The 25,486-nt window shown below is 38.4% G+C and overlaps 1 protein-coding gene across 8 annotated transcripts in view; it reads right to left on the minus strand.

The window, feature by feature from the left end:
* FAR2 (fatty acyl-CoA reductase 2) overlaps positions 1–25,486 on the minus strand; it is a 131,786-nt gene that overhangs the window by 69,340 nt on the left and 36,960 nt on the right. For 3 of the 8 annotated variants that reach the window (XM_025455506.3, XM_049102967.1, XM_035707409.2), the window contains exon 2: positions 8,772–8,804. The exons of 2 other annotated variants lie outside the window; for them this stretch is intronic. The gene's annotated coding sequence lies outside the window, so the exon portion shown is untranslated. Of the gene's footprint in view, positions 1–8,771; positions 8,805–10,360; positions 10,484–25,486 lie in introns of all 8 variants that reach the window. 3 more of the 8 variants (XM_025455502.3, XM_025455504.3, XM_049102966.1) reach the window with 2 other exon arrangements.

A 25,486-nucleotide genomic window follows, 5' to 3' on the forward strand; every position in this document is an offset into this window, starting at 1 on the left:
CATTTTTGATTTGTTGTTCTCCAAACCATGAACTAAGGCACCAAGTTACCAAAGCATCCAGCATTCCTTTTTTTTCTTAGCTGTGTCCTGGTTCCCTCTCTTTGGTTCAGGGTGTAATTCAGTACTTCAAAAGGTTAAGGGAAATTCTTTCTGAACATTTAAGGCTTTAATAAAAAGCACATCTGCTCTACCAGCCATGTCTCTCAATAGTCTGATTGAGTCCACAAAAGAAGATTTCCTGTTTTTTAACTCAACCTAGAATTCACTAGAATTATTGGAAAAGGAACATGATATTGACTAGCAGCGCTTTATTTCTTGATAAAAATATAACTCTCGTCTCATTTGCTCCCATCACCTATCACATTTTTTTTTCTCAGAGCTGGGTGTAGCACCTCATATAAACAATGCTTTGTGCATTGTAGATGCCCAATAATGCCAATGGAACTGACTGGTATGTGGGCCACGGTGAAGCAGGAAATGTAATGTGTGGTGACAGGTTCTGGTATGGCTTCTAGGTTTATTCTAAGAGAAAACCAATCACTAATAAATGTATATTGGTTACAGACTTATCACACCTGGACTCCACAGTGTGCCTCTTATTTGACCACATACTTCAAGACTTTTTTTTTTTTTTTTTTACTTCAAGACTTATTATAGGAGTGGCTCAGTAATTTTCTATTTGCAGGTGAATGACTTGTGGAAAAATACGGAGAGGTGCGCAAAGGGGCGTTTCCACCACACACAAAGCTGCTAATGTTGCATTCCCAGCATGCACCACAGTGAAAATATGATGAGATTTTTGAACTTGCACTTAAAAAAATTCCAACTACTGTTTATTCTGTCGTCCTGACTCAAGATTTTTATTTTCATTCTAGTCTATTAATCTTACCCAGCTTCTTTATGAATATCTTTCCTACTGCCCAAATACTATAAAACATTGATAGAGAGAAGCCCCCAAAAGAGAAGAGAAATGCAAATGCAATCCAAATAGACTTCACAAATTAACTTGAAAGGAGGAGAGACATATATTAATTTGGTATAAATATCGTTAAGTTCATGCAGGTACGTGGCAGGTGAGGAGGAAAAGAAGGAAGATGATGAATTGTGCAATTTATCCATTTGAGGAGAAATTGACAGAGTTCCTATCTTAAGGCTTCTATTTTCTTTGGAAATGGGAAAGGAAGTCAAGTGCTGAAAACAGCATGGGAAATTATGGGGTAGAGGGCTTGAGGAGGACAGGGAAGGAGCGAAGGAGCCATTGTGAGCACTGTAAGAAGAAGATGACAAGGGCAGGCAGAAGTATTGCTGAGCAAGATTGAGGGTCTCGCCTAAATTGGAGACAGTGACATCAGTCTGCACACGTGCAATTTTCTGCAGCTGTGCTTGGTGGTGCATGAATTGGTGCCGTGAGGCTGGACACTGGAGTCTTTCCAGGATTTGGATTCTGGAGGTGAAGTATGGAAGGTGGTAGAAAATGGAGTGGATGATTTAAGAAAATAGTTTAGGAAAATGATTAAAAATTGTAGAGTCTAGGCCACTTAGGAGTGAAAATAAAACCAAGGTAGAGAATAGGACTGACAGATTGGGAGAAAATGGAGGGGGGTGGTGTTTAAAGGAGTAGAGAATTCATGGAGGTCAAAGAAGTAGTGTAGTGATGAGAACACTGAAGGCTTCAACTTTTCAAAGACAGGTTATTTTCAAGATCTCAAAAGAGATGCTAGAATTCAGGATTCCAGAGTTGAAGCAGCTGTGAGTGACAAGGTCCATGATGTGGCCATGGGAATAGCTGTCAATGAGGAGTTAACCCAAAGAACATTGGAAATGAATAGGTCAAAGAACATTGCGGGGGATGAGTATATTTTTTGGGTCATCCACATTGATGTACTAGAATCTGGAGTGAAGAGGGACACGGGGACTCTGATGCCAAAGCTATGATAAAGTATGGAGAAATAACCATGATGTTGACAGATGGCAGAGATACTGGGTGGAACAATAATCGGATGGCATGGCCTACAAAAAGATGTCTGAAGATACAATGCTTACGCTGTAAGAGGATGCTGAACACCCTCCTGATCTTAGGAAAGAAAATAAACTATTGAGATTGTTCCTAATGGGATATTCAAATTTCAGTTACAGCAAGAAAGTAAAAGATGAAGACAGCTTCCATGAACATGCTGGAAAGAGTAGGAGGGAAGACTGTAGTAAGAAGAAAAAAAAAAACAAGAGAAGGGAAGAAAGCACAAAGGAGTGTAGATACCAGAATGTGGGAGAGGACAGATGACTAGAGACGTCTACAATTTGGTATTAGCCAAGGTGGAAAGGATGGGACCAGCCTGAAGCTGCTTCATGGTCAGTGTAGATGTCGAGAGTGCTGGAAGCTTGAGGACATGCACAGGCTGAGTCCTTTGCTCTACTGTTCAAGGAGAAAGTAAGAGGCAGTCTTTAAAGAAATCTTAGCCTAAACTGCAAACAGTTAGATCAACCCCAAGGCTCTTGCTTATCCTTCCTTCTTTTATTTATTTTTTATTTTTTTTCCTTCCTTCTTTAAAAAAAGAGATTGTATTTGTTTGGCAAGTAGAGAGAGAGAGAAAGAGAAAGAGAGAACGCGCGAGTGAGCGAATGCAAGCAGGGAGAGCAGCAGGTAGAGGGAGAGGGAGAAGCAGACTTCCCGCTGAGCAGGGAGCCCATGTGGGGCTCAATTCCTGGACCCTTGGATCATGACTTGCGCTGAAGGCAGACACTTAACTGACTGAGCCACCCAGGTACCCCAAAACTATCTTTCCTTTAAGCTTTGGAATTACCTCTCTTAAATTACTCTCTTCTGTCTAGACCTTACCCCTGAGCTTCAGACCATGGTATGCAAATGCTTACCTGACATTTCCACTTGTATATTATAAAGGCACCTTCATCTTATGATCTTTTCCCTAAAAAACTAGTTCTCATTCAAATTTTTCTTGTATTCTTGAATGAAATCACTGTCCATTCTTTCATACAAGCCTATAAGCCCACAATCACCTTTGGCACTTCCTTCCCTCTCGGCTCCATATCTGCCCATCACCTCCTGACAGTCACTTCCTGAATTCATCTAATTGCCTACCTCGACCACCTGACTTAAGCCACCACATCTTGTCTAGACTGTTGTGTTTACTAATAAGTTTTCTGCATTCATTCTCATCCACATCAATTCCCAACTCCAAACTCTTTGCAATACTGCAGCCAGTTCTCATTTCAAAATGAAAATCCAATAGTCTGAAATACCCCTTAATGCCTTATGTCTTCCCTTTGCTCCTAGGATAAGGCTGAAATCTCCCAGCTGATTTCCAAGGTTTGATGTGGTTTAACCCCAGCCTGTCTCTCCAGCACATTGGACAACATGTTCTCCTGTGCTTGCTTTGCTCAGACACTGTTAACCAGACACGCCAAGCTTGTCACACGTCTAAGAGGCATCTCTAACTTAAAATGCTCAAAACAAGCTCCTGAAACAGCTCCTCCAGCTTGCTCCACTGGTAACCTTCCTCATCTTAGTAAATAAAACCCTGTGGTTTTTTTTGCTGCTCATTGTAGAGATACTGAGGCCATCTGACTCTCTTCTTCTCATGTCCTACCTCCACCTCTCACCAACCCCCTGAGCTCTACCTGTAAGGCATATCCAGGATCTGACTACTTCTCACCATCATTGCTTGTGTCAAATTGGACCAAATCATTATTGCAACAACCTCTAAATGATTCTCGCTGCCCTCATTGCCCTCACTGCCCTTTGCTCCACTGTCTATTCTCCAAATGAGAAGCAGAGAGAAGCAGGCTCTCCCTAGGGAGCCTGATGTGGGACTTGATCCCAGGACAGTGGGATCATGACCAAAGCCGAAGGCAGACACTTAACCACTGAGCCACCCAGGTGCCCTCAAACAAAATCTTTTTTTAAAAAAATATCAGATTTCCAAGCCCCACACTTGAGTTTCTCATAGGGACCTATTAAAAAATAGCGGAGATCTTGCAGGACCCTCAGATTTTATCTTATTTTGTTTCTCTGTCATTAGAAGAATTAAAAACGGACTACACTCCAAATATATGAATTATCACACAACAGGTAAACCGCGCATGCCATACTCAGTGGGGAAGATGGGCTTTAGAAATACACTCGATCACGTGTGGATATGCTTTTAAAAACAACCAGTGCAAAAAATGTCAAGACTGAGTAGCTACAGACAGAACATTGCTGAGTTTCTGTAAATGGTCTCTGTTTTTCTTCTGCCTAAAACAAAGACACTCTTTTATGAGTTTTACTCTAAGTGGCTGCAGATGCCAGTCCAGATATCCACACTTCAGGGAAGATTCAGATTTTTCTATGAGAATATGATGAAAAAAAAATTGGAATGAGTCACCCCTGAAATAATCAATTTTATGGCAAGTTTCTCAAATGAAGTGTTTTTGGTAGTATGATACTTAAAAATAATAACTTGCTTAAGAGTTAAAACTTTAAAGTAAATGTAACTCTATGAGGAGGTACCATTTTTCAGAAGAGAAAACAGAGATATAACTCTAATATTTTACAGTACAAAACCTGGTGATTTTTTTTGTTTCTTTTGGAAACAAAACAGATCTATATCAAAGGTAGGACTATTAGAATATTTTGCCAAGGAAAAGGTAGATAGGTTGGTAAAGGTTATATGACTTAAAAAACCCACTCTTTAAAAGAAAACAAAATGGAAGTCAATTAGATTGACTTTACCAGAGTACCCAGGCAATATACACAGTCTGTGGCCATTATTCTGCTCTGGTGTTAAGTCTAGAATGGGGCAGGTGTTAATTGCCCTGGAAAGTAAAATGCAACGTAAAGATTCTTAGGAAAAAAAAAATTTTCCTGCAGTCAAGAGAATGCTGCTTTTTTAGATGTTTCCTGGGCTGACACTGAAGTTTCTTATTTCATAGCATTCTTGAAAAATTGATTGCTTAATAAGGTAATCTGCCCAGACAAAACTGATTAGAGACAGTTATAATATACCCCATATAAAAGGCAAAATGGCAAAAAGGATGAGGTGGAAAGTCTTGGGTCAAATTCTGTAAATACACAATTACCTGCTCAGTAGAGAAGCAAATTGTGAAAGAAAAGGAACCTACTTCTTATGCATAATTTAAGACTGCCCATTCATTGTTTTTTAACCCTACAAAAGATGAAAGGGGGGAAATTTGCATTAATTGTCAGGAATTAAACAGATAATATGAAACTACTGTATCAGGGATAATGGATAAACCATATCTGATTGTATTAACATTGTTTAATTTCCAATAGCTTCATTATGATGTTTCTATTTTCTTTAATTTAAATTCCCTTCTCAAAATTTTCTAAGTTCTTTTAAATACTGTCAATCAAAATGCCTTGAACAAAATATTTCTCTAGCTCTTAGCAACCAAGGAGCCAAATCTGTTGACAAACACCAGAAGTCAGAAATATAACAATTACAGCACAGAGGGTGCCCTGCAGGAATCAGGACAATTCTATACTCTAAGGGATCTCTCCTTCTTCACCAGGATAGAAGAAATTACCTCCTTTTAAAGAAGGAAAGGGGCCAGCCCCGGTGGAGCAGCGGTTTAGCGCCGCCTGCAGTCCAGGGCGTGATCTGGAGACCCTGGATCGAGTCCCACGTCAGGCTCTCTGCATGGAGCCTGCTTGTGTCTCTGCCTCTCTCTCTCTATCCCTGCATTTCTAGGAATAAATAAATAAAATCTTTAAAAAAAATAAAGAAGGAAAGGGACATTTGCTTTGAATTTTATCTTCGAATCATAGTTTTTAAAGGCCTAAGTAAGATAAAGATATTAATTATGTTCTATGTTCTTTCTAATATACCACCTCATCATGCTTTTGGATGATGCTCTACCAGGATATCTCCACCATCTTCCCAAAAGATGGTACCATTTGGCTCTAAAAGAATTTAGTAGTCTCCTACATCATTACTCAAAATATCTGTTTCGTGGGATTCAGAGGCTCCACACACTATCTCCAAATCAGGGTGAGACTAGAACTAAAATGATTTCAAGGTGGAACGAAAAACAGTGTGAAAATTAGATATAGATTCAAACTCTCTGAGAAGAGGGGAAGAAGATATAGGCCTACTCTACAATACTACATCAAAATGATTTGGGATGGATTAGAATCTCATTTTAAAAGAAACTTACCATCCCAAATAGATTTGTGTTTCCAAAACAGTTTGGAAAAGGGACTTAGAGTTTAAGCTTTTCCAGAACAGAATTTACATATGAACTTTTGCTAATTAACTCCTTACAGTTACTTTAGTGACAAAGACCTTGTCCCAGTATTTTGTGAACCTTCCGTTAGAAGTGAAATGAGTAATAATTTAAATCTTAAGGCAATTTTCAGATCCCATACTATTAAGTTAATAGAGGAAGCAAGTATAGAGGCTTGTTGATGGGTTTGGGGAACAAGACCTCTAATTTTCCTTTCTCTCAATTTCTTTACTCTGAGTCAACCTAACTCATGGAGGAAGCTAAGTAATAAAACCAGAATGATATCTAACTTCTGTTAAAATAAACAAGGAGGCCATTAGACAGAAGCAGCTTTAATGCCTTCCTACCTTACATGAGCAAACCAAACCTAGCCTGTAATGCCTCAACATTAAGAAATTGAAACCTAAGGACAACCAAACACAAATAACCAACTTGGCTTTCATAAATGATGCAACCATATAAGCTATAGCTAATCAAATAATATCTTTGCTTTGCTTCTGGCTTAGCACCACCCAATTCTAATTGATTTTCACTCAGATCAACCCTTAACATATTTAATATGCCTCAGTTTATCTTTTAACACTTCTCAGCGCAAATATCATCCAACAAAATAAATAAAATGATCACTAATATTTATGCAGCACTATGTTGCAGACAAATATCTCATGTTGACATATAACTATTTTCTCATAGGATCATTACTGTAAGTCCATGAGGTAATCAATGACAACTCTCAGCCCCGAAGCTTAAGTAACTTGCACAAGTCTGATAGTTGAAAGAGGAAGAGTGGGATTTTGAATGTGAGAACTCTGTTTCCAGAGTCTGTTTCCTTCTACATGAAGCCAATAAGGTAACGTTGGCTACGTATTTTTTAGGGTAGAGAGCATGCACCGTCACCTCCACATGTTATTTAGTTTGGAAATCAGTCAGGCTGCAATCATTTTTGGATTTGAAACAAGGTAAGGCCTTGAGGTGCTCAAAGGTGTACTAATTGACAACTGTTGGGCAAAACTGGCAGCTCTACTCCAGGGAGAAGATCACTGCCCTCATTTGTTGCTTATTTTCAAATTTCCACATCAACATTTGTCCCATGGTCTTATTGAGTAGCTGGAAAGGCCAGAGACCTACATAAGTTCTGATCCTTCCTTGAGATACAACCCACCCTGCCACTGAAATTATTATTCTAGAGCATTCCAAGAGCCCCTCCATTCAATTTTCCCACTGGGAAAAATATATGCTAATCATTTAGAGCATAATGTTTCTAGAGCTATCCTATAACCATAAACTTTGATCCACAATAATAGCAAAAACATCAGTAGCTAAGACTGCTCATACCGAGCCTTCTGCTAAGGGCCTTATATGCAGTATCCCATTTAACCCTAATATAATTCTATGAGGCAGGCATGATTATTACAAATGAGAGAGCCAAGGCTCAAAGAAGGTAACTTGCCCCAGAGTTTTTCATTTACAAAGTTAACTAATTACTTGGTAATTTACATTATTTTTATATCCCTTTGCTCAAAAAAAGAACATGAAGCCATCAAGTACTCACTTGGTGACCCTTCTCTTAATTTATATAAACCACACAGCTTTCATTCAATGGCATTAATTCCACTTTGCAATTTCAAAATTCTATTAATGACTTTTAAAAACACTGTTTCAGTCTAATTCTTATTAGTTTGGCACATGTATGGTTTGAATATGTTCCATGGAAAGGCCATGAAACAAAACAGGAGGTGAAGTATTCATGGAATGAAGGCCCTATTCCAATTCCTCCATACCCAACCAGAATGGAAAAGGCAGCCTTCTGCACTTTGGGGTTGATTATTTAAGCGCACACACACACGCACACATGCACACATCTATTGTTAGATGTGAGCTAGAATGAATAACCTCTGCTCTGAGTATGAAAATTAAGTTCTGTTTTTTAATCGATTTTTCTAGGCAATTTTAATAAAGTGATCAAATACAATTGAAATATCATATTCTTCCCTGGAGCTCTCGAGTTCTTTCTACTATAACCTATGTTTGAATCCCACATGAAAACCCTTAGCCTTTAAATCTGCACCAGATGTTCCAAAGTGGCAGTTGGTAATACACATACTCAGGGCAGAACTGAGTTTCAGAGACGGCTGACAACCATCTCCACCCCTTCCCCACCCCCATGACCCCTTCCCCTGGTCCCAGAGAAAGTCCAGCATTTCATGTCATGGTGTTACAGTAGAAAACATTTTTTTCCTTATTCAAACATCTCAATAGCTCGCAACAATCATTTGGCTTATACTTCACAGCCCAAAGTAAACCAAGCAATCATTTTTAACCAATGTACAACATTGCAGATTCATTGATTCTACTTCACAGGAAATTAGTCATTGATTTCTTAGGATAAGTGAGTTCTGGTGAGCTATGGTCGAAACCAAGCAAAAGTGAAAATGAGGTCTCTCGCCCCAAGACTCATTTAGCTTGTCACTCCTCCTATTAGCTTTAGCAACATCTGGGACTTCATTCATTGCTTGTTTCTCTCTTACCTTCTCGTCGTGTTTCTCCCACTTCCAGTTTCCCTAGGATCAGAAGGAGGTATGAATAAGAACTGAGCAGGAAATGTGGCAGAAGAATTTAAACTAGGTCTAAAAAGCAATGGAACGGGCTCCCAAAGCATCTCATGACCAGCAGCCTTTCATTCAAGGGAGCTTTAGTACCTCTGGAAGAAAGGCTCATTGCACTATTATATCCATGTGCCTGAGGTCCAGCTCACCCCAAGCTGACACTGGAAGGTTTTGTGGGCTGGGCTTCCACGGACACGGACACCTGCAATCACCTGTTATGAAATGCAGATAATGCCTTCTGTCGTAAAATGTTGCTATTGCAGCCCTTGCAAGCCAGAGTTTGAGAAACCCAACTCAGTTATCTCCATAACAATCAGAAACTGAACATCATCTTATAACTCATTCGATCATTCATTTATCCCACAATAAGAATTACTGATGACTTGTTATGTATTAAGAACTATAGTAGGTGGTGGAGGCAAAAAGTACTGAATATGAAGAATGTAACAAAAGCTATAGATTTCCCCTTTACCTATCTCCCAGTTCTATGTGTTTGCTTGGGGATATGAGGAGAAAGGGGTTTTATAGAAGTGGTTAAGACCACCATCTCAAGGTCATATTGCTTAGATTCCAATCACAACCCTCATGTATTTCAATTAAGTAACTTTGGTTGGGTTTTGTAACTGCTATGTGGTTTAGTTTCCCTGTCTGTAATCCTGGGATAATGTTAATAATAGTACCTCCCTGAGAAGATTATAGCAAGAATTAAAAAAATTAATTTATAAAAATGATTCAGGACAGAGCCTGGCAAATAGTCAGAACAATGGAAATATTACAAACATTCTCATTATCCTCTAAGGTTGATCAGATTTCCTAGATTTCATTTGCAACAAACTGTCAGTGTGTGTACAGACCTACTAAAAGATTTTGTTCTGATAAGGACAGTTGGTGTCACTCATTTATATTAGCAGTATTAATAATAATGGAGCTTATTTTCCAGAGCTACAAAAGAATTAGTACGGTACCTCTGGCATTCTAAATTAGTCCTTATTAGTGGGTAAATCCAAACCCAGAAATGTTGCAGTAACAAAAAATTCCTACTTAACCAAACTTAAAAAAAATTTTTTTTTAAAGATTTATTTATTTTATGATAGACATAGAGAGAGAGAGGCAGAGACACAGGAGGAGGGAGAAGCAGGCTCCATGCTGGGAGCCTGACGCAGGACACGATCCCAGAACTCCAGGATCAGGCCCTGGGCCAAAGGCAGGCGCCAAACCACTGAGCCACCCAGGGATCCCCTTAACCAAACTTTAATCGGGCTCCTGTAAGCCCTCTTCTCACCCAGGTCTTGAACTTGACCTACTGAACCAGATTTCAGTAGAAGACTCTCCCAGGCCAGTTTATTGAGAATCCTCCCTACTCTTGATCCACTCAAGCTCTTCTTCCTCCACCTTTCATTTCTAACTGAGTTTGATTTCTAGCTCACCCCCACCTTAACATCTAAGCAAGTTCCTGATTAATTTGCCATCCTCTTCCTCATGCTGTCTACCAGTTAGAAACCCCCACTCACCCCTATTTGTTCTTCAGCGTTGAGTTCAATCTCCCTCCCCAGCTGATATAGTCTTGGCTCCTACAGCAATAGTCTTGAATAAAATCTTCCTTGTCATTTTCAACAAGCATCAGGATAATTTCTCTTTAACAATGGAAATAAGGAAATATCACTATCATTGAGATATGATTAATTCTCTACATATACTCAATGAGGAAAAAGTTCAAATACAGTGGAAGAGTTTGTGATGCTTGGAGACTTCCTTCTGACGTATTGTGATGAAGGAAAAGAGAGGCAGATCATAAAAGCATGCATAGATAACTTAAATTAGTTCCCAGGCATCATCTATAGATATTTTTCTCATTTAAAGTAAAAGACCATTACTCACATTAACCCCCAACAAACTCATTTTCTAACTCTGGTGGTCCTAGGATATAACATTTTTAGGCACATAGCATTATGCATGACTGCAGATTAAATAGAGGAGAAAACTGGCTGCGAGTTAGACCATTTGTCAAGAAATAAAGTGTCAGAAATAATTGGATACTTTGGAAAGACAAAAAATAAATTTAATAGATGGGGTATTTAAAATTATTAAATTTGGGGTCAACTGGAATATATTTTGAAGAGATGGAAGAATTCAAAAGTAGTTAAGATGTTTGTATTTTTTATGTGAAAAGAGTCATTTGATTTTCAAAATATATTAGTCTCCAGTAATCTTAATTAGAAGATCCGAAAGAAGTGAGAGGGAAAAAAAAAAAGTGAGAGGAAATATTGATGAGCAGAGAAAAAAAATGCATACTTAGAGTAGTCACCATAAATTATTTTTTACTTTTTTAGTAAGTAAATTACCATTTTCCGGAAGGAAGTACTTACATACAGTAAAAGTCTGATTTTAAGTTTAAATTTTAGATTTTTCCATACTTTTACCAAAACCATCTATTAGATGAATAAAGAAATATAGCAACTCATTTATGAGACTAAACTCTACCTCCCTTTAAAATTATTGTAAATTAGAAATCTTTCCCTAATACTCAAAAAAATATATCCATAGGATTCCTATTTCTTTCACTTCATGAGACGAGTCTCAACTTTCCACTGTATTCCCAGGAAAAGGTTTGGTACTGCTCTTGATCTAACTCTGTATCTGACATCCATTAGCAATAACGAGCTAATAGAGAAAGGGTCTGCATGGAGAAAGCGAGTGAGATGTTTAAGGGAAAACTGCCAAGGCCAGAGTCCATTAAGAATTCACCTTGAACGTCAACTAAAAGCCTAGGTTCTAGCCCTGCTCTGTTTCTAATTAGCACTGTAACCTCACTGAGCTCAGTTTCCTCCTGTGTAATGTATAGGGATGGTGATTCCTAAGTACCCCGCTAGCCCTAACACTCTTGATTTGTAATGAGTAAGCACCATAATAAAAGATTTGTTCCTAAACATTTCAGACTTTTTAGGTTTCTAAATCTGGCTAGAATACTTCTTTTTTTCATGCAATTCTTCATGTCCCCCAGAAGAAAAAAAAAAGTTTCTGTGTCTAAATTATAAAAAACACTAAGGCTATTAGAGAAAAGGGTACCAAATGATGCATTTGCCTTCCTCTCTGAAGTCTTTTGAAAATGAAAAACATGGTATATGCACTATCTTTAGATATAAGCATTTACAGAATTACTTCTATTATGCAAATCGTTTTTAAGGATTTAAATTGGTCTAGACTTTATGGTTCATCTTTTTTTTCTTTCTACTCAGTTGCAACATAATATTGCAAATTATGATCAAGAAAGGATTTTCTCATATCCATGGTGTGAGCTGATTTATTGAATAGGTACTGTTCTATGTGCTGAAGGATGCAGTGAACTACACAAAGGCCCTGTTCTCATGAAGCAAACCTTCCATCAGCATTGTCCTGTTTCATAATATTAGTAATTCATGATTGGAGAAAAGTATGGAGAAGAAAATAAATACCACCTAGGTTAGACTGTTTGACATCCCATTTTTTTCCTAGCAATTTTTTCCCAAGAAAGATTGCAGCAATTTGCAATCCCAATTACCCACGGAGTTTTTACTTTATGTCACAAACATTTTAGAGTTTATTTTGGGACAGACACTGTTCTAAGTGACTTATCACATTAATCCATGTAATTCTCATACAAGCCCTAAGAGGGAGGTAAAAATATTACCTACCTTGGATACAGAATTTTAAGTTGGCAGGTTTTTATTTTCAACATTTCAAAGATATCATTCCATTATTTTCTGACTTCCATTGTTGTAGAAAATTCAGTCCTTGTTCTTACTCTGTTTTTCCTGAATGTAACTTCCCCACTTCCAGCTACTTTTAATACTTTTTTCTCTTTATCTTTGTTTTATAGCAATTTTCTAGGTGTCTAATTTTTTTTTAATTTTTATTTATTTATGATAGTCACAGAGAGAGAAAGAGAGGCAGAGACACAGGAAGAGAGAAGCAGGCTCCATGCACCGGGAGCCCGACATGGGAATCGATCCTGGGTCTCCAGGATCGCGCCCTAGGCCAAAGGCAGGCGCCAAACCGCTGCGCCACCCAGGGATCCCTAATTTTTTTTTTTTAACTTGAGTTCCTTTCTTGATGATCTGGAAATAGGTGAAGGTTGGACACAAATTTGGGGGTTATCTGCATTGGGAATATAGTTTAAATTGGTAACTTTGCTAAATGACAGCAAAAGAAGATATAAGAGGAGATAGTATCCTGAGTAACCCTGACTATAAAGATGAAAAATGGGTCAGAGAAAGAGCAGTGAGAGAAGTAAACTAGAAACTAAGAGTACAGGTCATGATCATGAAGAGGAACCATCAAGGATAGCGATAAATGAAAAAGGCAGGTCAGCAAAAATAAAGACTAGAAATGGGTCACCAGATTTAGCAATCATTTTTTTTTTCCTCGAGAGAACACATTTGTTTTGTTTTTAGGGCAGAGGTAGAAGTAGCAGCCAGATTTTTAAGTATTTGTCTTCTATTGTTTCAGGTTCAGATTCATTTATTTTTATTGTATCTTGAATATATACTCAAGAAATAGAATAAAATATTTCTAAACGTCCTCTGGGAATTTCTAGCTACTATTTTCAAAAAGTGGTTAGCCAGATATTTCTAATATAAACAGAGCACATGTCAACCACAGATATGTAGTTAAAATATATTTTCTCCTCAGGTCAAGTGAAGTCTTGTTGATAGGTCCTCAGAGTTCTGCTAAAGCCAAGGGCACCTTCCCAACAAGTAGAAGGATGATTTGGGAAAGGCTATATTGGCCGGTAAATTATAACCTTCACCTCTTCCCTCCATTCCTGGTGCCCACTTTGTTTTCATTATCATACCTCTCAGGCTTCCCCCAGTATCACTCAAGCTTTTTATCCTTTTCTACTTCCCAAGATCTGACAAGACTGGTCTCAGTCTCTATAATTTTCTATTTTCTCTAATAGAATTTTGTCCTTGTCCATCATTGCATTGCTTCTAATAGGGCATCCACTGAAACAAATGTATGACAACAGGAAAGTAAAGGGGTTTATCTGAGTCATGTCATGAAATACTATGAGGTTATTTTTACGCATAATGAATAATATGGAAAAAATATTCAATATATCAAGTGAAATATATGTCTGATCTGTGTTCTGGTTCATAAATTAAGAATATACTTACACAAAATAATAGAATATTTAAATTGGATTTACCTAAGAATAACATATGGTCATGAGCACAATGTTAAATAGTTTGGGCTAGGCAGTCCCACACTATTCCAAAACAGGCAACCACTGAAGCAATATGTTGTAGTACTGGGCTACCAAAGAGCTATATATGAGTCACTCTTCATCTCTATGTCCTTTGAGTGATTTATAGAGAACATCATATCCCAACACAAATTTTGAATTCTCCATTAGATTAAAAAAATATATATCATGCTGGCATCTTTCCCCAGTAAAGTTAACTAGCTCTTCTGACAAAGACAAAATGGAAACCCCTTAAGTTAGTGTTCATTACCATGTATGGGCTATACTCTTAGTTGATTAATGTGGTTTCATTTCATGCCACTAAAATAATGCCACCTTTGGGACATCTGTTTTTATGTTTTGTTTTAGAATTTCTGATTGCCATTTATATGGAAAACTGAAGATTTATTTATGTTTCATTTTAAAAAAACACAAAATATTTCCTCATTAAGTGGACTATAATTAAATTAATTTGATAATAAGGCAAGTAAGACAGCCAAAGCATGTCAAGTAGAAAATTCATGCTATTCACAACATTTCTTGTGAAAACTACTTATTTAAAAAAGAATCTGAAACATTGACTTTTATATAGAGGATTCCTGTCTTTTTTTTTAAGATTTTTTTAATTTATCCATGAGAGAGAGAAAAAGAGAGAGATAGAGAGAGAGAAGCAGAGACACAGGCAGAGGATAAGCAGGCTCCATGCAGGGAGCCTGACGTGGGACTCGATCCCAGGTCCCCAGGACCACACCCTGGGCTAAAGGTGGCACTAAACCGCTGAGCCACCAGGGCTACCCAGGATTCATGTCTTTATTGAGATGCTGTCAAAGTTAATTTTCCTCTATTTCATATAGTGCTTTACGAATATATCCCATCAGCTCTTTAATATCAAGGAGGTCAAGGAGAAGAATTTTCTTCATTTAATATATAGAAAACCTAGCACAAGGGATCGACTCAATTATTTTAAGAAATTGAATAATTCATTGGCAAAATGGAAATAGAATGCAGCTCACACTCTTTCCTCCTTTACATAAAAGTTAGAGTTTTGGCTTGTTATATACATCTAGGCACAAAACTGATCTCATAAGTCACCACATTATAATTATAACTACTAACAAAGGGCTCAACACAGCCTTTTTTATGAGTGTCATCCTGATATGTAGTCATTTATAAATATGCATACACATATGCATACATAATGTACTAAATTCATACACATACACTTCATATTATATTAGCACCATTTTATAGGTGGAGAGAGCAGAGGGTTTAAATACTTGTCTGGAATATAAAGCAAGTCTTAGCTAAAGGACAGATAAAAACCAAGTATTTAAATGGCTATTTTTCTCAGTGCTATTTGAGTGTTGCAGAAGAAACAATTTGTAAACAAAAGGAAGATCTTTGCTGTCTGCATGATATGTGACGAATAATAGGATTCTTGACTGGCTAGAAGGTATTTATTCTCTGCCTGAATTTAACGAAAAAAAGTACAATAAGTTTCCCTCCTTTGAATTAAAAAAAAAAAACAACTGGGCAAGTTTAGGGGGAATGCACGGTTTAGTATTAGTATATCTATCTATAATTAATTAATTCATTCAATGACATGTCAACTCCTATTTTCTGCCAAGCCACTATGGTACTTAATGATCAAGCCAAAGCTTATCATTATGTAGCTTATATAGTGGGAAAAGTGATTAAGGAATTTTAGTTGATTTCAGCACAATATTACTGAACACAGTGATGATCTGACCCCAGTACATGTAATCTTAGGTTGCATTTATTTAATACAGCAAGTAGGAAGCACCTAGGTAGCTCAGTCAGTTAAGCATCAGATTTCTGATTTTGGCTCAGGTCATTATCTCAGGATTGTGAGATGGAGCCCTGAGTCAGGTTTGTACTGGCCATGGAGCCTGCCTAAGATTCTCCTTCTCCCTCTCCCTCTGCCCTGCCCCCTTCTCTAAATCAAAACAAAACAGCATCTAGAATAATAGTATATTTAATTCTAATCTGCACAATTTTGATTATAACCAGGGTTTGGATGTTCCTTTCTATATGATAAACTAGAACACATTTCATGAGGCTGAACATAAAGGTTAAAACACTAAGAACTATGTCATATGTGCAATAGTTGAAAGAACTTATGGGCTACTTAAGGGAACAAATGACTTAGGGAGCACATGATAGCTGTCAAACGTTGCAAGGACTGACACATAAAAAGAATTAAATTTGTTCTTTCCTGTTTTAAAAAACTAAATGATAATAAATGGTTGAAAGCTGTAGATAGGTATAGTTCAGCTTAATATAAGAAATCACATTCTAATCATTAGAGCTGCTAAAGATAGAGTGGTTTGCCTCAGGAGTTAGCAGATGTATCTAAGCAGAAGCTAAAAAACCACTTTGCTGGTACATGGCTGAAGATTCGTAATTAGCCAAAGGATGGCTGACCTAGGTGACCTTATTCCTTCCAAACATGAATGTCTGTTAATCTATGATGCAAATTAGGGGATATAAGGACAACAATTTCTTTATTGTCTCAAAGTGTTTGATTCAATGGAAGATTCACTTTCTGAATGATCTCAATCAGTGTTGATGTTCAGAGAAAGAGCTTCCATTTTCTTTATTCCATGCTCTGGTCTGTACTATCTTGTTGCATTCTTTGTACCATTATTCACCGTATCGGTTTCCTAGGGCTGCTGTAGTACAGCAGACTGGTTGGCTTAGCACAACAGAAATTTATTGTCTCATAGAGGCCAGAGGTCCAAAATCAAGGTGTTGGCAAGGCAACCTTAAGATGCTGGGGGCGGTGTCTGTTCTAAATAGCTGTGGAAGTGTCAGGTATTTGTACTGCCATAACTGATACATCCAGACTCTACCATTTTTTATCCATATAACTAATCAGGCCAAACCACTGCCAGCTGCAGAGATGGTCACCCATGAACATAAGCTCTACCTGGCCATCTGCACCATTGGCATGAGGTAGCACAGGAGCTTAGGCTTGGAAATCAGTCCTGGCATTCACTTACAAGTGCCTGACTTTGGACAATTCTTTGAGTTTCTGTCTCCTTGTCTATCTTAGAGAAACACTTACCAGCTGTCTCACCAGCTGTAACAACTGTTAGGATGCTGATGAAATGAAACAAGATAAGTATCAGAAATAAGAAGAAATTAAGTGGCTTATCAAGGTCACACATTTAGTGTATATGAATGAGTGTGGCAGGGGCAGGGCTGAGACTGAAATCAGCTCATTTGATTTTGAGTTCATTGTTCTTTCTCTTACATGTGTGTGTGTGTGTGCGTGTGTGTGTATGTATGTATCCTTCCCTGGAGCAGAAAAGTCTTAATACACTTTTTAACTAGTGGCAAGGAGGCTATTTTACTGGAAGAATGAACTCACTATTCGCTTTGACCCAGCCTGCCTAATGACCCTAACTTCTGGTTTTCTACTAGTAGGACTGAATGGAATTCAGCAGCAGTGAGGACTTCTTTCCAGAGTCTGAGTTGGTGAAATCATCACTCCCACAACTGATGCAACTGGCCTTCATAAATTATTAAAAGATATTTGTTCTAAAGGAAGGCATCACTGTCTGAACTGCTCAAGTTCAGTTCCAGAGGAGCTGAACCCCACAAGCTAGTCTAATCTTAAACAGATTGATGATTGACCTAATCCACTCCATCTATCCAAAAATAAAGAAAGAAAGAAAGAAAGAAAGAAAGAAAGAAAGAAAGAAAGATAGAAAGAAAGAAAAAGGTAGTAAGAGAAGACTTTATAGGAATACATTTGTAAAGTCAAAAACAGTTCTAAAGACAAAAACCTTTGCTGAAAGCACTGATTCCAGAGGAAAACATCTTATCATTCATTAAACTATATGGTCTCCAATGTTCTTTTTTTTACTAGAAACATATGATCTTTGGACTCTTGCAGTGAAATTCCTCTTGGATCATCTTTCTTTCCCTGTGCAGTGCTTTGATCTTAGTTCAGGCCCAAATTACCTCCTGGTTGAATTTCTGCTACGACCATCTAGCTTGTCTTCCAGCTAACCTTGTTTTCCCTTGCACAATATTCTGCGTATCCTCTCCAGACGAATCCATCTAGAGCAGTTTGCTTTTCCCACATTAGTTCCTATTAGTTTCTCACATTTGCCACTGGAACATTCTCCCATGGTTTTGTTCCTGTTCCTCCTACTACTCGGAAATTAAGTACCCCTCATTAGTCCAATCCCATGTTTAAGATAAACACGCCAGTGCACACGATCATTTCCTTTTCAAAATGTGTACTGCAGCTGTTGTAAGTATCTCTCATTTTGGTAGTATTTATTCTCTAATTGGCTCATGTTTTATGATTTTGTTTCCAGAGCGCCACTGGCCAAAAAAGCCTCTTTTGTCTTTCTTCTCTCTAGCACTTAGCTCCAAACCAGAGTTCTCATTAAATACTTCCTAATAGTGGAATATCAGACCATTGCATTTCTTCTCATGAAACTAGCCATAATAAACCTTTTAGTAAAATCTGATAGAAATGTAAATGAAGAATGAACAAGATAAGGAGTGTGATAGTTGCCTAGCCACATGCCACATCCTGTCAAGAAAGGTTTCACAGAAAAATTAGAGGAATATTCTCTGACTCTTGGCCTCTGATACGGCCTATTTCTCCTATTTCAATGGACAGAGTGGCAGGCTCAAGTCCCTGCATTGCTGAGATTTGCGCAGAAGACTGCCCTGTTTGGTCCGCAGCTGCTCAGTAATGAGGAGATGAGTGTGAACACAGCAGAAACCGAAGCATTCCGTGGAGTTCACCAGAAGTGCCCGCAGTCTTCAAACTTCAATTCAGAGGAAGAAGCACAGGAAGAGGATTTCAGTTGCTTTCAAATTGTGGTGGTTCCCTGCCCCGCCCCCACCAATCCCCGCAACGCCCCCCCCCCCCCAAAGCCACATGCAGGTGGTGTTACTGCTCAAAGCTCTTGTTCAGCCAGGAAATGCTCAGCTTCTAGTTCACTGTGAGGAAATGCATTTAGTGCTAAAACACAAACTTCCTTGAAACAGTCTTTTTACGTTATTATATGAATAAGCAGAATCTCACAGTTAATGTGCTGTGTTCCAGCTTGGAATTCAAGACAGTGGTGTGAAATTTACCTCCTTTAAGAGCTGTAAAGAATTCTATCTGCAAAGAATCTTAGGAAATGCCAGCTGTAAGCTCTCAATGGTTTCCTTCTGGTTAGGTGGACTTCTTCAGAAAAATTACCCATCTACCTATCTATCCATCCATCCGTCCATCCGTCCATTTGTCAAACCTCTCTCAGCCCAATATTTGCAGTAATAGGATTGAAACTTTACCCAGGACTGCCCTTCCAACAAGAAGAAAGAGAAAGAGGCAGAGAGATAGCAAAACCAAGGTAGCAAGTGGATTGCAGCCATGGTGAAAGCATCTGTGCAATTCAGGATATGCCAGTGTGGAGCCCCCTCATCCTAGGTAAAGGGGTGAGAGCCCAGTGTGGCCTGGCCACCGTCTGGGAGACACTGGCTTTGCTGCCCCAGCGGTGCCCCGTTCTGGCTATTACTCAAGGGAGTTCTACGCAAGTGGTTGTACTTGGGCGTGAGTCACCACACCCCCACAGGAACAGTGGGAATCCTGCATCTGAGAGAATGAGGAACTGGTAAAGTATTAGCATGTGTCTACACTTCATTTCTATCAGACTTAGACTTCCAAGCAGGGGGTGGAAGTGGGAAGTGAGGAGTTATGTGATACAGAGGAATTCTAATATCCTTCTCCAGCTGTAAGAATCAGGTGTGATGGCTAAATATACCCCCCTATCCTGAGCCGAAGACGCTTCCAAAACTCCTTGGCCTGCCACACAAGGCTGTTTAAAAACCTGATGAAATCTAACTTTTCTACCTTTTCTCTTTTTCTCCTCCTATGCTAACTTTTTTCTGTGACCAAGCCAGCTTTGTTCCTATAAACTTCTTTTCCTTCTCGTGGCAGCCCTGACTCCTCTTTTCCACCTGTCCAGGCATTTTTAGCATTCTGTAAAACCTCCCCAGATGGACCTCTTGTCCATGGAATACCTGCTGGGGCTCCTCTGACATGGAGGCCTGTCTCCTTCCTCCCCAAGTCCCACCACAGAGCCACAGCTCATGTCGATCCTCTGGCCTATGCTGATGGACTGCCTGTCGTTTCATGTCATGGTCTTCTTTTACTCTTACTGAGCACCTTCACTGTGCTTTCCCCTGCTTAAATGTCGGAGTATCTTAATCCCCCAATTAGAGGTGGAAGTAATGAGAGTTGAATCCCACTGTGCCTTCCAACAGTTAGTTAGGGGTCAATAAATATTTTTGATTGCCTGAAAGGGGTCGAAGGCACTGAAGCAAAGCCAAACATGATTTTATCCAAGGCATCCCACGATGAGCTCTATGGGAAAGATGCAGGCCCTGCAGTGATGTGGGTGCAGCTGTCTGAGTCTGTGTCCTTGTCCCAAGTTGAATATAAGCCCATGGCTAGGAAATTTGGCACAGTTTCTCAATTGGTCATGAATCTGGTGAGGCAAGAATGTGTGTTAGGCAAACCTGGGTGTCACTTTTAGCATCTACCTTAGTTATTCTGAGTACTGAACCCTGTAGGAACATTGCAACAATCTGAGAAAGTTCAAGTAAGCTACAAATGGCATGGTGATCCAAGACTCAAAACCTGATCGAAGATAAGTGCTAGGTCCAGTTGTGCACAAAGGTGAAAACGGCCCATCTTTTTGGTGATTTATACTCAATTCTTCAGAAACAAGTCAGACAAACAGGTGGTGCAAGGTCATGCTCATTGGATGAGGATGTGCTCTCGTGGAACACACTTCCTAGTGATGCCGAGTACTGGAGAGTACATTTGAGGCCAGTACCATTTAAGAAACTGCATCTTTATTATGCTTCTACTTCTGGGAAATGCTATCATTAAGACACAGTCTCTAGGCTCCAATCAAGGCCAGAAGACATTGATTTTTTTTTTTTAAAGCTTTTCATAATGGGCAGCTGGTAGCCACAAGTCAAAAAATAAATAAAATACAGTCTTTTTAAAAGACAAGTGAAAATAGGAATCAATAATCTCTAGACCACTAACTCCCTTGCTTGTGCCTGCCTTTATTGTTCAGCCATATGACACAGTAGCTATTTCCTAGAGATTGAGACTTCTGAGAATTTCATTGGTCTCTAAGATCCTTTCAAGCTCCAAGAATGCCTTTGTTCTTCCCTCTATGTGAGATTCTTTGAGTTTGGCTAGTACCATGATTTCATTCTTATTTAAAGGATCATATGGAGCTTTTCCTCCATTTCATTGGTCTTTGCTTCTTCTACAGCCTGCCCTACACTGGCTGTTCTTTCACTACATACTTTCCAAACAGCAAGTACTTAAAATATCACATAGGTTTTAATTTTTCCTTCTCTTTGTTTCTCTCTCTTTCATTTCTTCCTTCCTTCCCTCATGTAATCATTCAACGAACACTACAAAGTGGAAATTTTGTGCCTTCAGATTAGCAGAACAGAGTAGGAGAGCAAAGGTTTGTGTGACATACTGCTACACTGAAAACTTCCAGGCCTGTTCTTTGCTGAGACTAGAGAAAATAAACACTATATTCCTGTTTGACAGATCTTTCTCTCTACAACCCCTGAAAAATCTCTGTGATGATTCAGGTGTGGTAGGGGACCGATGAGCAACTTTATCCAAACAGTAGTAAAATGTGTCAACTTTGACTACATCCCCAATCACAGGTATATGGGGTGATTTTCACAAACTGAAAGGAATGAATGAATACTTCCAAATGGGAGGTTTCACTGTATAACAATATTTCAATGGAAAAACCTCAAATTTCTCCATGAAAGCAACAATATAATACTTGCAATTATAATATTACAAAGGAGTCATCAGATGATTCTGTTAAGAATAAAAGACCTTGTAAAAGCCTGTGGCAGTTGTGTAGGGGCATAATCTCACCTCAGGGCCTTTGGACAGGTTGCTCCCTCTGTGGGGAACACATTTCACAAAGTTAGTTCCTGCTCTACCTGTCAGACATCAGATTAAATGCCACATACACAGAAAAGTTCTCCTGAACATCCTATGTACAGTAAATGAGTCCTTGTCCTTTTTTCTGTCAGATTTATGTTACTTTCCTTCATGAAATATATGGTATTTTTAATTGTTATTTCGTATGTTTTTTTGCCAGCCATCCCATGGGAATATCAGCTCAACAAAGGCAGGGCCCATGTCTCCCTGGTCTTTCCAGTGCCAGCCTAGTCCTGGCTTAGAGGAGACCCTTAGGAAAAAAGCTAATGATCTGTATTTATATGGAGAACAAGTTCATTTCTTTTAAACACACAGATCTATCTCTCATTTGCTGCTATGCCCAAGAAACAAGTTGCTGTAAGTTAACTGCAGCGTTTGTCAAGTTATTGATTACAAAATCAGGTTGGGTCTTACCACTCTGGATCCTATTGAAAGAGTACATTTGACCTCTGACATATTTTCTAACGTGAAGTCTTCTGCAATTTGTAAGGTGCTGGTGGCAATCAAGGCCCCACTCATTTATAGCCTTCATTCCTGTACTAATATACACACAGTGTTCATGCAGACAAAACAAGATTGTGGGAAATAGAAAGTTTTTGGTTACCTCAGCGACGGATTATCCTACAATTGCCATGATTTTCAAGTTTTTCTTGGGGCCCAAGTAGAATTATGTAGACCATGAACACTAACTAAGATTTAAAGTGGGAACTTCACTCTTAGAAGATTCTCTTGTGGGAACCTAAGGACCAAGGAAACCTCTCTATTAATTCTCTGCAAAGGAGGGTAGACATGCAGCATGAATTGCTTTCTGGCAAAAACAATAAAGGAAAAACAATTACATGCTGGTGGGAGAGTTACTATATTTTCATTTACTTTTCTACAGTTTAAGGAGGAGATTCCTTTCTTGTTCGAATGTCATGCAAACCAAAGACCACAGCTTTAAGCCAAGATTTTAGCAAAATTAAATTTCATAAAGTGCTTCTTTTCTCTGTAGAATACAAGCATCAAGTATCAGTTCTTTCTCCAGAAGTCATCTGTACAACGAATTACAAAATCACGTGTACTACCTTGTCTCCATGAATTTTCAGGGTTGAATGGACAATTTAAGCAAAATAGCATTCATCTTCTGGAAAAATATTATTGAGATTTATTTCTTTTTTTCTCAGACTTTCTATGAAGATATATGTAGAATGAATTTTTTGATTATTTTTTTTAACAAGAATGTTCTTTGAATGCCAGAACTTGTTTTTTGCTGGTAAGAAAATGAATGAACCTCCCAGTGAGTTCTTAAAAGAGTATAAGTACATGACTACCAACATGTTCATCAGTTAAATAAATATTCATTTGATAATACAAATCGTTCCTTGAAGGGTCTAGAAGGTTCTGCCATTATCTTTTGAGTATACCCCAGTGTACATTCGTATTTTACTTGGAGAAACAAAAATGTAACCACCGTATGGTGATTTCTGGAAGCCATCAAATAGTAGACTTTGGACCAGATAAATGTGACTTTGGATTTTGATTCCAGCATTTTCCCTCTCTTAACCTGATTTTCCTCATTTGTAAAATGGTAATGATAACATTACCATTACACTATAGATGCTGATTGGAAATAGATTCCCTTTTTTCTTTAATTATCATATCAAATAAAAAACAAGCAAAAAATCCTCTATATAGTATAATATAAATTGTGCATTATTGCTGAGAGACTAGATTAACTTATTTCCTTAAAGTCATCAACAATAGAGAACCAACAGGAATAATCAGCACTATTCTGGAGTAGTGCTATCCCAAGAGAATTTTCTCTGATGAGGAAATGTTCCATACCTATGCTGTCCAACATGGTAACCACTATAGCTATATATGGCTACTGTACACCTGGAATGTGGCTTATGGCTTAGAAATGGAATTTTATTTTAATGTAATTTAAAATAATTAAATTTTTTAGCTTTTTTTTTTTTTAAGATGCCATTTATCTATTTGAGAGAGAGTGAGCAAGAGTAAGCATGTGGGGCAGGGGCAGACAGAAAGGGAAAAGCAGACTCCCCTGCTGAGCAGAGCCTCATGTGGGGCTTAATCTTGTGATCCTGGTATCCTGACTTGAGCCAAAGCAGATGCTTAACTGAGAGCCACCCAGGCGTCCCTCCCAAATTTTAATTTTAAATTTCCAGATGTAGCTACTATATTGGACGGTGCCATTCCAGTGAAGTAATGAGCTCAGGTGTGACCTAGGTATGTCAGAGTCATCATTCACAATTTAGATGAATGATAGCATTATAGATGTAACTTATGACTAACCAATTTATCTTATCATAAGTCTCACCGTATAAGACATTAGAAAGTGAAGTTCTTTTCTTGATGAGTCTACTTCTTGACCTCTATTTACACCCATAGCTCCTCCATTAGATGAAGAAGGCAGAAACCTCATTTGAGTTAAGGGGCCAGATGATTTGGCATGGTTGTCTAAAATGGCCTGATAAAATTTTCCTTATCCAAAAAGATGATAGTGAATATTAGGAAGATCTCAATCTCCCTTTGATCACTTGTTTAGAAGGTACCTGTATTCAAATATAAATGTATGCTCACAAGTATATCTGAAGGGTAATTAATGTCTATAAGAACTGTGACTGAAACCAATACATTTTTTTAAAGCCCTCACGAGAAACTGAATGAGCTGGATCAGGTGGAGATATGAATGACCAAAGGAAAGAGAGGAAAACAAAATGTATCAAGATCCAACATAGGAAATATAGCTCTTAAAGCAAAAGTAAGACAGGAATTGGATGTCTATAGATTCAAATGGTGAAGAGGATGGAAGCAGAACAGTGGCTGGGTTCAAAGTATCTGCGGAGGCAGGAGAAAGAGAACAGCCCAAATTTGGGAGGGGAATAACCCAGAGCTGAGATCTTGTCTGAAACTGTTTCCCCTAAGATCAAACAGCAATTTGATGAAAACTTTCAGACCACATTTACCTGCCACCCGAGTTATAGTTGGTGGGTGGTGTTGACCATTCTTCTGCCTTGAAACTCTATTCTGATAGTTGCTATGTAACACTTGATTTCTTATCCGCCTGGTGAAAGCTTCTAAATCTTCAAAACTGATATTTTACTGGTCAGCTCCATGGGGACACTATTCACATTGTAGACCACATAAATTTGAAAATAGATGACGGCAACTCTGGATGATGGCAGTAAAGGTGTTCTCTAATTCATACAAAGGTACCATATGGCCTAGAAACAGTTCAATTTGGTCCTAGGGAGGCTGTAATTCCCTTAAGTGCCACCCTAGGCCCTCCGAGTTTTCACTTTGAATTAGCTACTAATAACTTCATTCATACTTACTGCTTTGACCCCCACTTATTTTTTTCAACCCCCACTTATAAAC

This window comes from Canis lupus, chromosome 27, assembly GCF_003254725.2.
Source record: "Canis lupus dingo isolate Sandy chromosome 27, ASM325472v2, whole genome shotgun sequence".
NCBI lineage: Eukaryota > Metazoa > Chordata > Mammalia > Carnivora > Canidae > Canis > Canis lupus.